This window comes from Magnolia sinica, chromosome 17 (assembly GCF_029962835.1).
Source record: "Magnolia sinica isolate HGM2019 chromosome 17, MsV1, whole genome shotgun sequence".
In the NCBI taxonomy this organism is placed as follows: Eukaryota; Viridiplantae; Streptophyta; class Magnoliopsida; order Magnoliales; family Magnoliaceae; genus Magnolia; species Magnolia sinica.
The window spans coordinates 73,087,941-73,101,627 of record NC_080589.1 but is presented as its reverse complement, the minus strand read 5'-3'; the positions used below and the strand labels follow the sequence as shown (position 1 = coordinate 73,101,627).

At 38.8% G+C, this 13,687-nt stretch overlaps 1 protein-coding gene across 4 annotated transcripts in view; it reads left to right on the top strand.

The window, feature by feature from the left end:
• Positions 1 to 10,802: 10,802 nt before the first annotated feature.
• LOC131230272 (uncharacterized) overlaps positions 10,803 to 13,687 on the top strand; it is a 66,450-nt gene continuing 63,565 nt past the window's right edge. For 3 of the 4 annotated variants that reach the window (XM_058226110.1, XM_058226109.1, XM_058226107.1), the window contains exon 1: positions 10,803 to 10,961. The gene's annotated coding sequence lies outside the window, so the exon portion shown is untranslated. Of the gene's footprint in view, positions 10,975 to 13,687 lie in introns of all 4 variants that reach the window. The other variant, XM_058226108.1, reaches the window with a different exon arrangement.

Sequence of the window (13,687 nt, the reverse complement as noted above, 5' to 3'; positions counted from 1 at the left end):
CATGGCAGGGATTGTTCCCTGTTATCATGGCATAAGATTAATGCCATGCTCTATTGGTAATAAATTACTGGCAATAACACACGTGTTATATCTAAACCGTTCATTTATTTTGTAACCTCATTGTATGGCATGGCATAAAAATGAGTTAGATCCAAAACTTAAGTGGCTCCAAAGAAGTTTTCAATGGTAAGTATTCAATCCTCGTTGCTTTCTATGGTGGGGTCCAATTGAGCTTTAGATTTATCTGATTTTTTGGACCATGCTCTAAAATAATCTCGAAAAATAGGTGGACGGTGTGGATACAGCCCACACATTATGGCGGGACCTACACAACTTACTATTATTGAGTGAAATTGGCACGGACCATGCAATTCCATCAGTTCTAATTCCAAGCTTTTAGAGTGGAATTGGCACTGGACCATGTGAATCTCATCCCACCTAATCCCTTCTAATCCCACTGCCCAAACACTCGGAAGCCTGTGGTCCACGTTAGCCTTGCATTTGCATCATTTTTGGGTTAATACCCTCTAATGATTTTTTCAAAATGTATGGACGGCCTGGATGAAACCCATACATCATGATGGACCCGTAGAGCCCTGCCTGGCCAGATTATGGTAGAGTATGGGGGCAGGAACTTCCTAATCGATGCCGTGTTGACATGGGACATGTTGAATCCACTCTGGCCGTTCATCAGGTGGGGCCCACCGTTCGGGTGCGCACTGACTTTAGTGGCTCCGAGGCAGCCCGGTAATGGTTACTATTAGTACATGCATAGATCACGTGACGAGGAGTCGTTTTGTGGCGAAGCCACCACCGAGATGGGCCCACATCTGTAAACGTTTCGGATTGAACGCACTTCTGTTGGCTACGTGGCCGGCACTTGTGAGTTGTGACGGGGAGTAGGATTATAATGGACGCGGATTGGGTACTACCCAGCCTGCCCCGAGCTTGTCGCATAATAGGACTCTGAGAGGCCACTGTGATGTATGGGTTTTATCCACACCGTCCATCCGTTTTTCCATATCATTTTACAGTCCAAAGCCAAAAACTCTAAGACTTAATTGGACCACACGGTGGGGATTAAACTTTTACCATTGACAACTTCATGGGGCTGCAGAAGTCTTGGATTAAGCTAATATTGGTGTTTTCCCTTCGTCCAGGTTTATGTGACCTTATGAACAGGTTGGATAGCAAATAACCATCACGGTGGGTCCTAACAAGGTTTAAACGGTGGATTGTTTCCTATCCTGAGGTCCATTTGCACCTTGTATCTATCTTATTCCTGGTCTTATATATTTAAATGATATGGCCAAACAGATGGACGATGTGGATAAAACCCAAACATCACAGTAGGCCCCTCAGAGCCCCATCATGTGCCGAGCTTAGGACTGCGCGTTTGTTACCCAATCAGCGTTCGATTACAATCCCTCATATGGACATGGATTGCATCCTACCCCCGCCCGGACGGTAATCTATCCGGGCAGGGCTCTGTGGGGCCCATCGTGATTTAAGTGTTTGATCCACGTCGTTAATCATTTTTCTAAGATCATTTTAAGATATACAAATGAAGCAGGTTCGTAGTTCCAATCGACCACACCAAAGGAAGCTGCAATGATAATGACACTTATCGTTGAAACTTTTCTAAGGCCCACCGTGATCTTTTTTTTACCATCAAACCTATTCATAAGGTCATGTAGATGTTGACGAAGTTAAAAAAATAAATATCGTCTTGATCTGAAACTTCTCCAGCACCCAATAAGTTTTTAATGGTGGACATTCAATAGCTAATTTGTGATCTAATTAAGACCTGTATGAAATTGCGGTGAAGACCGCTTTAGTTGAAGTAGGAATATGCCAATATGTCCTAGAGGGGGTGAATAGGACTTTTTAAAGTTTTTATGATTTATTTAGAATCCTATTACACTAATCATAACACCAAGCCTATATTATGATTACTCAAGAGTAACTCTACTGGCTTCCAAACCCGGTAGAAGATCCAATCACAAACTATCTAAGAGATAAATAATATGCAAACTAGTTTTTGATGGATATGATTGTGTATGTGTGTGAGGTATGATCTCAGGTATTCAAATATGAAAATATTAAAGTAAATCACACAAATAGAAGAATAGCAATCTCAAACACAGTCATTTTTATAGTGGTTCGACTACTTGTCTACTCCACTCCTGGTAACCGCACTCAACCCTTAGGTGTACCGGATTTCACTAAGGAGGTTTTACAGCGGTTCACCTCAAACTTAAGGTTAGGTTTTAAATCAGGTTCACCTTCAATATTTACAACATACACTGAGGCTGACTGTTTATTCTCTCACGAGCAAGGGTCCACACATTGCACCTACTTTCAGGCACACTGGCCAAGGATCTTCTACAAGACCCTAACGAAGGTTTTACACAGTTCACCTCAAACCCAAGGTTTTACATGGTATACCTCAAATCCAAGGTTTTACACAATTCACCTTAAACCTAAGGTTTTAGACAGATTCACCTTCAACCGGATGTTTATGCTCTCCACAGAGAAAGGGTCTACACAATGCACCTACCACTACACTCCCGCTGGAGGCTTCCTACGAGGGCTTGCAAGGATGAGAAACACTTTAGACTCAATCCTACAGAGGAATGATCAGAGGGTCCTCTGAACTCTAGTTACTTACAGATAAGTGGATGAGTCTCATATAGCTCGTTGATGAAGATCTCCTCCTTTGTTGATGAAGAGTTTTCTACTTCTTTAATCCGTAACTCAAAAGATGTATCAATATATGGCGACGGGTTGAGTCAAAGTTATGATAGAATCCTACTCTCTAAATGTTTTCCTATTAAGAAGATAGAGCGATTCCAATCATCTATGCATTGAACGCATCCCAGCTTAATGATTTGCCATTAAAGTAGTAACTGGAGGATCCTTGCATACGGAAGTTCATTCCCCAATCCACCCTATTGAATATCAATGATGAGGGTGAATTGAAAGATGAACTCCCTTGAGAAAAAAGGCTTTAGGTATATGATCTAAAGTAAAACACTCAAAAGCACTTTATTCTTTCTCTACTAGCAACAATAGATAAACTCTCTTTATATAGGCAAAAGGTTCCAACGGATATAAAACGGTCACATTTATGACAGAGTTTGATATCATCGAGCGTATACTCTTGATTGCATCGACTAGCTGCTCGATGACACAAACTCAAATGTCATACGCTTTTGAAACATTTTATCAGCTGGTCGAGGGAATCGAAACACTTATCGATGTCATCGGATTTCGAACTTCGACATCATCGATGAGAGGTTCGATTCATCGACACTTGAAAATGAGAGAGGCTTGTCATGAAATATTTTGGGTTTACAAGAATGATCGAGGGACTTTCGAGATCATCGGAATTTGAATGTCGATGATATCGATAGAGTGTCGAGGCGTTGATAAATCCAAAGGATTTTCGTTTAAACTTGCTAGACAGTTTCTGTCTCTGTTCAATGCTATCGAAACCGTACTAATATCATCGATATTTGAATATCGATTATATCGAGTGCCCCTCGATTCAGATAAACAATCTTGAAATAATTGCTGAAGAACTTAGGCGCCCATGACCGATAACATTGAGAGTCATCCGATATCATCGAGATTTGAACTTCGATGGTATCGAGAACGACTTTGATATATCGATGCACATGTGATTTTCTTAAGTAAAAATAGGAGCGTCGGAAATCTGTCTGTCCATATTATCGAGTCACCTTTGATGGATTCGAGATTCAAATATTGATGATATCGATATGTATATTGATATATCGATAAATTAATCCAGATGAGTATGTGGTTATTGGACATATTTTGTCCTTATTTTGATGATATTGTTTAAGTATCGAGACATCAATAGCACAGGTCGATCATATCGAGATGTGTATCGATAAAATCAACAAAATAATAAAACTTAGAGAATTTTCTGAGTTTTGAAAAAGTTTTCTCAACTTTAAAACCTTATGATCTTCTAGTTTGCTTTTAGAGTTTATATACGTGGTGTTTGGGATATGGGATATGAGGCTTAGATTTACCTAAGGCGAGCTTGCACACATCCCGGTTGTGCAGACGCTTTGAATTGATCTTCCTATAAGGCTCTGCAATCTGACGGATCTAACACTCGCGCTAATTAACAAATCAGGACACTTTTACTATACCTGATTTCTTTTTTGTCTCATATCTTAAAATTATCTTATAAAAACGATGAACAACATGGATCAAATACTTAAGTCACGGTGGGCCCCACAGAGCCCTACCCAGACTGGTAGGATGCAATCCGCGTCCCCCTCGGGACTCAGCGGGGCAAAAGGTACACGCAGTCACTTTAAGCCATTGGATTGTATCCTTTTTAATGATTTAAACCGTCTATATAATGGGCCTCATGCGATGATTGACTTTAAACAAAAAAAAAAAGAAGACTCAAATTGAAATATTTTAATACATTAATTTATTTTAATTTTAACAAGAGTCGAATGATCAAAGTGTTAAAATGTTTCGATCAGCTTTTTTATTTATTTTCTATCCCTCATTCAAGGTGAAGCCCATCGTATTAATGGATCAGATCATCAAAAGAGGACCCGATCCAAAGGCTAAAATCCCATGTCAGGGTCCAGGCCTCTTCTGGAATGGAGTTGGATGAACCCGTCTAATCGCACTGCGCAAAATACGAAATCGCAATGCGATCTGACCGATGTTTGGGCCCAGGCCTATCACTGAGGAGATCAAACGTCAGTGGTTGCACAATATAGTTTTCTTATGTGGGGCCTACATTGATGATGTATTGTATATCCACTCCGTCCATTCGTTTTCCAGCCCATTTTACAACATGGTTCCAAAAATTAAGTATACCCAAATATTAGGCGGACCACACCACATAAAAAGTGGTGATTGAATGCCCACCATTAAAAACTTCCCTGGCCCCACTATAAGCAGATCCGTAATTTTTTATTTTCCATCCAATCTGTTGAAAAGGTCAATCATACCCGGATGAAGGGAAAATATAAAGATCAGCTTGATCCAAACTTTTTTGTCCTGTAAAATGTTTTGAATGGTCATTCACCACTTTTTCCAGTGGTGTGGTCCAACGGAGATTTAGATCTGCTTAAATTTTTGGGAAAAGTCCTAAAATAATCTGAAAAAACGGATGGACAGCGTGGATATACAAAAAATTCATCAAGGTGGGCCCCACACGGTGAGTCTACCAACCCGGCAAGAGTAAGGACCCACCTAAAGAGGACTTTGATGAACCGGCAGAGTGTGGTGGTTGATACGCATGCAATAAAACATTATACACGTATTATACAAATAACTAAAATAAACTAAAGAACGTTTTTTACACACACACACACACACAAAAGAGCCAAAATATTATACTTTGAGATTGATCAAAAACACGCGATTGTGATGATTTTTTAAATGGAAGAGAATCAATGGTCCAGATTAAACCGCCAAACGTCCACTCATTCAATCAGTTTAATTTTGAAACTATGACCTATATACCGTAGATCACGCAGTTTTGTCGGTTTAATTTCAGTTACTGCGTACGTCCAAATTTCTGACTTCCTGAAGATCCGTCTGTCCATGCATGTAACACGTGTGAGGAATATATACCGATTAAGAAGATGCGCCGTCCACGCCCAACATCTAAAGTAACGATCGGCTAAGATCTCACGCCCCACTGGACGTCCATGTGCGAGTAGGTTTCTAATTACCCGTGTGCGCGAGTAGCCTTCGTATTTCTCCGTCGTTATGATATTCCGAAGTGGGCTGGCTTCTTTGGTGGAAGCCACATCCTCTTTACTCTGCTCTGTCTTCTCCTTGCTCATCCAGTGGCCTCGATGCTGTCCACGTGGCAGTATATGCTGTATCGAATTTTTCCTCCACGTGTCACACGCCACGCGCCTTCCACTGGAGTGTGGTTTGTTGCGAACTGTTCCTGTGTGAAAATAATATTCAAGGAGGGGGAAGCGGATTAGGTGAGGCATGGGGTGGGTGAAGCCCTGGGGCCCACCTTGATGTATTTGTTTTATATCCACACCGTCCATCTTTTTTTACAACTCATTTTAGGTTGCTATCCGAAAAATATGGAATATTTAGAACTCAGGTGGACCACAAAGTAAGGATTGAATTCCCATCATGAAAAAATTCTTGAAAGCCATAAAGCTGTTATTTATGTTGTCTCTTCATCCATGTCTGTATGACCTAAACAACAGATTGGATGGCAAATAAACATTGGAGTGGGCCCTAGGAAAATTTTAATGGTGGGCGTTCAATCACTACTGTTTTCCTGTGGTGTGGTCCGCCTGAGATTTGGATCTACCTCATTTTTTGGATAATGTATTAATATGAGATAGGAAAATGGATGGACGGCGTGGATACATACATCTATTATACCCACCGTCAGTGCCTCACCCGCCCATGGAGACATTACCCCTGCCTCTCGTAATCCAGGCTCGTTGATGACTGATTCCTGTGTGAAAACGACATTCGATGGAGAGCTGTCCTGAGTTTATATCAACCTACCTGCCTTCACCCGGTCACATGGCAAGTAGGACAGTGAATCCAGGCCGTCCATCCAGTATTATTAAACACGGATGATCCAAATTTCATTAAAAAAACGCTAATTCGACGATCCTAGCAACCAATTTTGTTTAATTACTCGCTGAATGTAGACCGTCAACAATCTTGTTTTTACCATCCAATCTAACGAGAGTGATCTGACGGATAAGGTCATCCAATCAGCGTGTCCTTTATTCATCGAAAGAAGATCCAGTGGATGGGTGGACCCGATTCACCATCATTCATGCCATGCATACATAAAGGTAGGGTCCACCTCCAAATGGGGCACATGATAATGTAAGCTCTGTAACTGCAGGTTTTGTTGCTGGTGACGTGGCCACACCACAAGCCGACCAATTAATGCCCACAACTGTTCACAGCCGAAGCAAGTTGCATGCGCATCCGCGTGTACTCGCAGAGTGTGCTCATATCTTGTACGGAGCTAATTTTAGCCGTCCAAATAGTGGGCCCTGCTGTATATGGTCCTTTTTTAATTTAAAATTTTTTTTTTTTTTAAGAAGGTTATTTTATTAAGCATCCAAGCAGGAATAAGGGAAGGAATACCAGGAACTGTTTGAATACAACTAGACTTGGGTTGCTTACTAGTTAAGAAAAAGACCAAATTAAAAATAATACTTGAATTGGTTCTGTATAAAATTTTAACTCATTTTGGTAAACATGTGTTAACATGAAACAGTTTTTAACTACATTTTAAAAAGTAATATGTTATTTTAGAATTGCAATTAAATGTGAAAATTGCGGTTTAATAAGCATCCATGAATCTAACAACTAAATTCTTATTTCATTCATTTTATGTGAGTTTATGATCAATCTAATTTAGGTATGTGGATGGTTTAATTTGAGTTGCATATTTTTCATTTGTTTAGCTTACGGTCTAATTAAAGTGTCGAAAAATATTTTCAAAACAATATTGAAAACCGAACATAAAATAAAATTGACATCAAGCTAAATCACACGTGCAATACATTCAACCTAAAATTGACATCAAACTTTGATAGATTTGTTGGACAAGCGAACTAAATGACTGAAAGAGCTCTTTTTGTACCTTCTTTTATTTTTCCTTTTCTGTTTTTCTGTTAGCTTCTTAGTACACCCACAGTCAAATCACACTTCACTGGTGGTGTTGTGTGTGCGTGTGTAATAAATAAATAAATAAATAAAAATCTCATGAAGGGTTCAGTTTATATAGTATTTAGGGTGTCGATCATCGCTAAGTGGTCATCAATGGTTCACATCTCACGATGATTTGCGTAAGGTCAAGATGGAGCGACCACTTTATGCACAAAATGCAAAGTGCACCATTTAGCGCCACCACAACCACATTACTCGAGCACACATGCATGCATTTATTCTAATGCACAACACGAACCAAGCATCTCTACATCCATTTTTCCAAGTAAGAATACTCCACGCTAAAAAACTTATAAACAAAATGTTTTCTCTCAATTTATCCAATGTGAGACTAAACAAGAAACAACTTTCCATTAATTTAAAAAAAATTTAAATTCATTTTGGTGGAAAATGAAATCTTCAACATTATTTATTATTTTAAAAACCCAAATCTCCGCTTAAAGTGAGTGACCATTTGGGTGGTTTGATTTTGATTTACTTATTTACTATGTATGGTTGTTGGAAAGAATAGGAATGGAGTGAGTACGGTAGGCCCAACTCAGTGTTCTATCCCACGTGAACGAAAATTGATCAAGGCTGGAAATATGTGGGAGCCTACTATGATGTATGGGTTTTATCCACATAATTAATCCATTTTCCATATTTTTTAGAACATGAGAACAAAAATGAGGTAGATCCTAACTCAGGTAGATCACATCACAAGAGGTAATGGTGGTAATGATGTGCACAATAGAAATCTTCCTAAGGCTCACTATGATGTTCATTTTCCATTCAATATGTTTATAAGGTCACAAAAATTTGGATGACGGGAAAACATAAATTCCATCTTCATCCAAAATATCTGCGCTAAGACATTTTTAGTGGTAGGCATTTAATCCTCATTTTGTGGTCCACTTAAAGATTGATCTTCCTCATTTATTAACTTTTATAGTAAAATGATATAAAAATGGATGAACAGCATGGATAAAACATATACATCATTGTGGGCCTCACAGAGTCCTCCCTAGGGACCGATTCCGTCTCAGCGAGGCAAGACGCAATCCACTTCCGTTAAATTGGCCCGTGTACCAGGTCTAGACCTAACATGTATGACTTGATCAAAATTGAGTTAGCTTGGTCTAAAGTGATTTTAGCTCGACTCGGGCCAACCTGTTTGGCCCGGACTCGACTTCATTTACGCATTTTATATCTTGCAAATATCATCTAATCTTCAGGCAACTATAAATCTAAATGTAGATCATTAGCTTATTCCTTTTAAGTATTTTTTGCATGCGTGGCCGACTTGACTAGTAATAAAATATAAACATTAAGGTGGGAAATGAGAATTTATTAGTTTTCGGGCGAGCGTGATTAAACAAAGGTCCAACCCGCTTTCTTGAGCTGGGGTTTAAGCCGAGTTCAAGCATGTATGGCTGGGTTAGGTCTGGCCTAAATCCATCTTCAATAGCAATTTTGTTTTTAAAGAGAGAAAAACAGAGATATAAAAGTAGTTAAAAAATACCATTAAAAGATAAAATAAATAAATAAAAATACAATAACAAGTGAAAAAACCTTTCGTAATTTTATTACTTAACCAAATATAGTTAGAAAAGAGTAAACCAAGCCGTTTGCCTTCCTGCACACGTAACAAGCGTGTTCCTGCACACATGATGAGCGGTCCAACCATGCATGTTCTGGAGCAAGAGCTTGACTGGTCAAGACGAGAATCTAAATGCGCCAGCTCTGCCCCACTGAATTCAATAAACAAAATGATTATAATATCCTTTGTTGAAATTTGTGGTTTATGAAAAAATCAAAATTTGTAAATTTTTGGATTTTCCGTTTTGCCCTGGTATTTTCAAATCAAAAGGTGTTGTGTGTGCTTTTATCCCATACCAGAAATGAATAGAGAAAAATTGTAGTTTTATATGTGAAGATGTGTATAGTATTTTTACCTAAAGTTTTGGAGATTGAGATGATAGGCAGTGTAACTATAGTGGTGCTAGTTAGCGCACTTTACAGGTATCGCAGAGTTATAGGCGACAGAGAATGGTCAAATTATTAATTTGAAATGCTCAATCATTTTTTTAAACGGCTAGTAGCATTGAAAGCCACGGTCCGAAAGTAGATGGGCTATGATAATCCAATGGTCAAATCTTTTGATCCGACAACCAAAAACGGCTTAAATTAATGATCAACGGCCATAAATATTTTTTAAATGTTCTGAATCATTGATGACCACCCAGCAACGGTCTACTCCCTGATGCTTATATAAACTAGATCATTCCAGTCCAAATTCCAATAAACTCCAACACATATCTCCTCATCCATCTCCAGCGTAGAATACTTGCACATAGGATCTAGGTTTGTCTTATTCTAGAAGCAATTCGCTTGTAACCCGTCAACAATTGATAAAGGGGCGAATCAAGCTTTAAGGACAATGTATATTTTACGTAATGTAGCTTAATAAAATAAAAATAATTAACCTTATTTTATTTTTACTTTTTAGTATTTTCAAGAATTTTTCCAACATCCTTCCTGACCAAAGAAAGCAATGGATAGTCCTGCTATATGTATATATGGTCCTGAAAAAAAAATTTACAATGCATTTGAGCTTGCCCACCATTCGACATCCCCTGAATAGTGGTCCTAATTAAGGAAAGATTAGATCATAAAATCAACCTGATTTTGGGCTGTGACCCATATATCGTGGGAACAATGTACATTGCCGCCCAAACCGCTAATTTCACATGATGTGGTTTGCCTGAGATTTGTACCAGGCCTTTTTATTTTTATTTTTTAAATCTTCTCTTCATTCCGGTGAGTTACACCTGATCAACGGTTTTGATTAAAGATATACACCCTGGTGGCCCCACACACAAACCTCTGGTTGACATCTTATCCCCATTATTCCATGTGGTGTGGCCCATCTGAGTTGTGGATCTTGCTGATTTTTGGTGACAGATCCTAAAATCGAGGACAGATCCTAAAATCGAGGATAGGACCTGATATAGACGGAGTGGATTTTACATATAAAACACGGTGGGCCCCACAGACTTGGGTGTTTTACGCACTGCGTAAAACAGGTGGTGTACTGCAGTCCCCCGACCAGCCTTGCTCAAAAGCTCTTTTGCTCATCTAAAACCCCTCCGCCGGTGTCGCCACCGAACACACAGCTCCTCTCGCCGGATCGCTGCTTCTGACGTCTTTCCGTCGTAATCTCTGGATCTCCGGCGAGGTTTCCGGTCAGACATCGAAGTATCTTTTTCTTCTTATGAATCTTCTTCTTCTTCTTCTGATTCTGAGAGGGTTTTTTTTTTCTGACACGAAAATGTAGTTTTTTTTTTTTCATACTGATTCGTATTTTTACACATCGAATTATGAAAAACATAGGTTAATCGAAGATGGTTTTTTAAAATTTCTGATATTTTTAAAGTTATTCCTAATGTTGGCATTCAGGATTGTGGATGAAATAGAAGTTGGGAATTCGGATATATTCAAAAACGATAGCATGAAACTTTACCTTCTATAGAATGCCCTCAATGTGTTTGACAGATTGCTCCGATAAATTTAGCTTCCTCCAAAACTAGTATGGATGCTTTGAAAGAGATCGACCAACGGTTCACATTCGATGTACGGTTCTGCCCCACCGGATGAGTCGACTAAATTATGTTTTCTCACTAATGTGATTCCTGAGATTGGAAGATGAAAAGGAAATTGGGATTCAGGTTTACACAAAACCGTAACTCTCACTAACTTTTGCATAAAACTTGACCTCCTATGGAATGCCCTTGATGTGTTTGACAGAATTCCCAAGGGAAATTTACCTTCCTCCAAAACTAATGTGGATGCTTTAAGGAGATTGATCAGCAGCTTGCATTCAATGTACAAGTCTGGCCACCAGACGAGTTGACTAAATTGGTGCGTTTACACAATGTTGCCTGCCTAATGTGTGGATTGGATCTCATGTGCGTGTGGTAAGTCACTGGTTTATCACATTTTAACGGCAAATGTAGGAAAGTGTAATGGAGTGATCTTGGAAATCTGAGCTGTTTATCAGGCGGATTCTACCAGCAAAATCAGATTGGTCCGCTTGCTCGGGAGACACAAACCTAGAAAATAATACACAGGCCACTGGTGCGTGTTCGTTGACCAGGTCTGACCACTTGTGTGTGGAATGTGTTGATTTTTTGGCAAGAACATGTTTGATGACCAGGTAATTGCATAGAGCACGTGGTCAATCCTACCAATTGGTCTAAAATGTCCTATCGGAAAAGTAGACAATCCATTTGGTGGGCCCTATCAATTCTTGGTGGTTCCAAAGAGTCATTGGGACTAGATGATCCTATGCGTCCCATCTATCCTTTTATAAATGGATGGTTGTAGGAAAAAGGGCTGACTGTTAGGTGGATTGGCTTATTGATTTATAGCATGGCTGCATGACAATTGCAATTTCCGACTTTGTGTCTCATAAACTTTTATTGAGCTGAACTTCAGTGTACTGAGGGAACTGGTGCGGTAGTTGGCAGCAAGCTATAAGTATTTCAAAATTTAAAATTTCAAAAGTCGATTTTGGAATGTGTTAAAATTCCACTTGCCATCACCAGATATGGGAGACGTGTGCACCAACTCTAGGTGCACACTGAGCACCCACAATATTTTATATTTTTAATTTAAGCCTAGAAGAACTTGATAAAACAAATGGTACTTTGATGTTAACTTTCCATACAATCATTCAAATCAATTTGCGGTTTGGTGAGAAGCTAGCGAAAGAGACTAAATGCAATTTACAACTACTCGGAATTAAGAAATTGTCAAATACTATTAGACATAATCGTGCATCCATACATTAGCTGCAGGATCCTTCTAGCTAGGTGTTGCTCTTGCTTCGAATTGCTTTTTAGAGTCATGCTCGTGCTTCCTAGCCATTTCTACTTGCTAATGTTTTGAAATAGATGCTTCCTAGCTCCTGCACCCAAACTTGTTGCCGCTTCACTTCATGCCAAGGTATTAAAAAAGGGTCATGTAATGGCCGTTACATAACAGTGACGGTAGGAACCATTACTCGTTACGTGGTGGTTCTGGAAAAAATAGCCCAAAACGGTCCATTACGGGGCCGATACTGTTTATTTATTTTTTTTTAAAAAGGGGATTTGGTCGGGAAATTTTCTTATAAATCCCAAATTTACCAAAGAATTCCCCCATGAATCAAAATATTTGGGTACTGCTTTTTAAGGGGAGAAGTTACCAAAGTACCCTCATATGTTATTTTTCTTCAAAAAGTAATAAAGTCAAAAACTTTTGGGGTCCATGGGGAATGCCTATGACACCCAACCTGTCAAACATAGCACTCAACCATGATAATCACAACACCAATAATCTTTCTAATTGAATCACCAAATGGGTGCATGTGCATTTTGATATTTTTTGGTGGTGTATATTATTTATGGTGTGGCTCACCTTATTTTTAGATCGACTAAATTTTTTTAATTTTCTAAACATCATGGCTGATTACATCTATTGGACAAGTTGGATATAATACAAATATCATGTAGGTCCCACAATTCTCCACTTTAACATCTTCTAAAGAAAAAGTAGATACTGGGCATTATGGTAATTTCACTGCTCAAAAAACACTTCCCTAGCATTTCGGTTAGTAGAGGCACTATTTGGTAAAATCCTAACTTTTGAGGAATTTTGCAGTAAAAATCTCTCAAAAAAAATTGAACGTTGTAGGGCTGCAACATATTGTAATCATGGTGTGTTGTAACAGCCATTATGGGCCTTTTTTATTTTTTATTTTTTTATTTTTTAATGTTTCGTTTTGTTTTTTTTTGAAAAAAAAACCTGTATTAGCCTTTGGCATTATTTTTTTTCATAACAGCCATAACAACCCTATAATATGTAACGGTTGCCACTGTTACCATTACATACTGTTATGCTTTAAGGGGTTGCAATGACCTTTATGGAA